Genomic DNA, 4,213 nt, shown 5'->3' on the forward strand with positions numbered 1-4,213 from the left:
GGGGCAGAATTAGCACGAAGGTAGAAGTAAGACAAAATGCACATAGTGGAAAATAGGGTTGCCTGTGGTGGTCAGTGGGGGAAAAGGGCTGCTTCATTAGAATGATGGCTCCAGCTGCAGTGGCCATGTGGTTCAAAGGAAGAATTTGAACTAAACCCCAGCTCCTGGGGTTTAAGACCCAGACTAAAACCTGGGTTTGACCGAGGAGAAACCTATAACCTTGTGCAACTGGGGTCACCTCTCTAAGCTTTAATTCCCTTCTCTGCACAATATTTTCCCCTTGTTTAGTGTCTGATTATTAGGAAGAAATAACCCAGGCATAGAGAGAAAAGGGATGATTCTTAGAGTAGGCAATCAGTACATGGTAGCATTTACTGTTATATTTGCAAGAGGTAATTTAATGCTACGTTAGAGGAATGTTCTGTTTTAGAGACTCATTACCAGCATTTTATCTCATAACACAATGGTTTAGAAGAAATGTCATTCATACGTTGGCATGATAGAGTTCTCCCCTGAAACAAATACATTGTTAGAGAGATGTACATTCCCACCTGCAAGGATTTGTCCTATCACCTCCACTCACTTTGGTCTCTCTGCTCCATGAGAAAGGCCACGGGCTAGTGAAAGTCTAGACTTCCACAGGTGCCAGAGCCTTCAGCTGGACCCAGCTTTCCTTTGAGAGGAAATAGATAACAAAAGAAGAGCAGGTCAATTCAAGGAGACTTTGGTATCCTTGTGCACTTAAGCCAAGTAGTCATCAACGTTTCTGTGCCTTGCTTGATAGCATTTTGTTTTATTGTCTATAAGGACACTCAATACAATTGCCTTTTACTGAAGTGTGATCACATTTCAAGATTCTTCAAACCACCATTATAATCAGGATGCAGAACTGATATGTCTCTCAAAAATGTCCCAGGACTTTTTAATGACTGGACCATGTTTACGATCTAAAGGAATGATAGAATTTTTCATGATTTAATATTAAACAGAAAATCATAGCAATGTTCTTCCTTTTTAATCAGTGCAAGGGTAAAAGTTCCTTAGTAAGAAGATTCAAAAGGAGTAAGAGACATAAGAAAAGCTTTTAGTGGGGGTGTGGGGTGGGGGGCAGGAATGATAGTAGAGCATGTAGGGCATTTTTTTAGCATGTGGTTGGCCCAGGTTTGATACCTGGCATCCCATATGGTCCCCTGAGCACTGCGAGGAGTTATTTCTGAGTGTAGCAAGCCAGGAGTAACCCCTGAGCACTGCCAGGTGTGGCCCCAAAATAAAACAAATAAACAAAAAGAATAGCTTTTCATACATATATATATATATATATAAAACTTGCTAATTACTATGAATTCATCATAAAATAAAATAAAAGTCTTGGTGCTCTGTAAGCCACATCCCCACCCTGGGCCCTTAGTAACTATATTTTGTCTCTTCAAGAATGTCATAAAGTGAAAGAAATTATGAAAAGTCCATTTTGCCTTATTTTGACATTTTTAAGACAAGAAATCTTTTTCTAATAATCTGATACCAAACTATATGATAAAACTAATTTTTAATTAAGAATTTTATTTACTTTTTCACACTGCTTTTCCTCTAACCCATAGAACTCTCCCTCAATTTTTTGTCCACTTACTTCTTTCCATAAATCTTACGCTTTTGCTCCTTGCAAATTCTTTATCTATACCCCTGGGCTTTTTCCCTCCCATTCTTTTTACCTTGCTTTTTGTCAGTTACTCCAGAAATTGGTTCTGAGCATGAATTAAGCAGTATGGCCCAAGGAAAAACACATATTCTTTTTACAAGTAAAAACAAACAAAACACATATGTTCTTTATTTTTTTAAAAATTTTAATACCTATATGTTACTACTTTATTTTATTTTTACTTTTTAATAGTGAATCACTGTGAGGAAGTTACATACTTACAAATTTTTGTGTTTGTGTTTCAGTCATACAATGATCGAGTATTCATCCCTCCACCAGTGAGACAGATCTTGGTGCTGGTCTGAATCTGATTGAACACTGGTCATATTTAACCTTCCCGGGGTCCCAATTTCCTCAGGGCTGAACAACATCTACCTGCAGAATAGTGGTGAGGAAGGACTAAGAGGACAAATGCACAGTGCAGACAGTCAACATGTAGGCAGTCAATATCCCAAGCTACCGGTTGCCTGAATGGTCATTATTCAAGTGCCGATGTTCATCATAAAACTTCGCAAATCACTCCATTGGTGGCCTCCAGCAACAGAGAGGCACAAAAACCGTTCTGAATCCAAAATTACAAAGCAATGGGCGATATTGTTCACAGGTTCATACGTTGCCCTGGCAGCACATTAGGTAGAATAGTGCTCAGAAGAGCAGGCATCAAATGCCATGCTCTGTCGTGTCTTTCTGTGCAACTTTGACCCTGGCTCATTGGCCACCCTGAGGCTTGTTTTTTATATGGAAATATGAGTTTGACACCTAAAGTTTCTTTCAACATTTTTTTTTTGAATCTAGGTAAATACAGACAACAGCTTTAGAACTTAGTTCTTACACACTCTTTGTTGTTGTTGTTGTTGTTGGGGCCACACCAGTGCTTAGGGTTTATTCATGGCTCTGTGCCTGAATAAACCCAATGACTGAGTAAAGAGTTCAGTCATGGTGGGGCATGATATTGGGTGCCAGGATTTAAATTTAGGTTGGCCGCATGCAAGGCAAGTGCCTTACCCACCAAACTATCTCTTCAGTCCTAGTTCTTACACACTCTTGCTCATTTAAAAATTGTGTAAATCCTAGAGGTATGGGCCTACCTTTCTCTTTGGGCTTATTGTTCTCACACTTCATTGGATCTGTATAGAAACATGGAGAGATTATTGAGCCTAGTACAAAGAATGCTACTACATAGCACTGTAGCACTGTTCATCGATTTGCTCAAGCGGGCACCAGTAACTGTCTCCATTGTGAGACTTGTTGTTACTGTTTTTGGCATATCGTATATGCCACGGGTAGGTTGCCAGGCTCTCTGTGTGGGCGGGACACTCTTGGTAGCTTGCCAGGCTTTTCTAGAGGGATGGAGGAATCGAACCCGGGTTGGTCGAGTGCAAGGCAAATGCCCTACCCGCTGTGCTCTTTTAAAAAACAGATTGCCATTTTATAGTCTCTCCTTTTTGCTTCATAACTATATTATCTAATTCCCTAAGACAGTTAGTGATTCGATTATTTCTGTTTACAAATATGTGCTTTCTCTAAGATGTTTTGTTCCGTTTAATTTCTATCTTTCATACATTAAAGGGTTCCATTAATTATCTAGTTAGATGCTCAGCTTTAAGTGGGAGAGAAGAAATAAAATGTTGACTGGGAGTGTTGATAAAAGGGGTGATCTAATGAGGCTATTTATTTAAGGAATCTATGATGACTACATTTGTATGTCTTTCTACTGAGATTTCTTAGATCCATTTATACTGAATGTTCTAGATCAAACTAGTTGGTTTTTCTCTATCTATAGAAATTTTGGGGGGTGAATTTTTATTTATCTTATAGGTACATACGATTTTCTAATATAAAGCCAATAAATATCCCCCTTTTAGGATAAAACACTTTTGTACTTTCACTTTCTTAGTGCTGTTCTCTACCATCCTGGGAGAGGTTACCCTCTGGCTGACATTACTGGGCCTACTCCAAAATGGAGGTCTACTTCATGGAAACTCTAATATGTTTTATTTGTGACAGGAAGTGCTCACTTCGGCAGCACATATACTGAAACTGAAACGATACAGAGAAGATTAGCATGGCCCCTGCGCTTTGTATTGAAGCCTATATTAAATGCTGTTGTACTGATCACTAAATGATTAAATGATTAAATCATTAGATGCATGAAAGAAAGAAAGAGCAGAGGTAAGCGAAGAGGAGGATGCTTGGGTCAGAGCAGGGATAGACTATAGCAAGGATTGTGCTGCAGGTAAAAGGCCTGGACAAGCTGGATCTGGAACAGGAGATGTTGAATAATGTTTACCCTGATCCCAGAGCCGAGGAACATACCTAACCTCCTTAGCCACTTCCATCTCCTAATGAGCAAAGATCAACTTGTCTGAAAATAGAGATCTTTTTTCTCTTAAACTAAGAGAAAACAAAATTTTTCAAATGAAATAGTCCTGACTTCTGATTTTGTCCCCATTTGTGATGTAACTACATATGCATATAAATAAATATCTATATTTTAATGTTTAAATGATATATAAT

General features: G+C 38.7%; 1 non-coding gene across 1 annotated transcript; it reads left to right on the forward strand.

Moving 5' to 3' along the window:
- The first annotated feature begins 3,706 nt into the window (after positions 1-3,706).
- Positions 3,707-3,816, forward strand: LOC129402888 (U6 spliceosomal RNA). The gene has a single exon (XR_008628916.1). It is a non-coding gene; the product is annotated as a U6 spliceosomal RNA (small nuclear RNA).
- The last annotated feature ends 397 nt before the right edge of the window (positions 3,817-4,213 follow it).

Source organism: Sorex araneus, chromosome 2, assembly GCF_027595985.1.
Source record: "Sorex araneus isolate mSorAra2 chromosome 2, mSorAra2.pri, whole genome shotgun sequence".
Classification (NCBI taxonomy): Eukaryota; Metazoa; Chordata; class Mammalia; order Eulipotyphla; family Soricidae; genus Sorex; species Sorex araneus.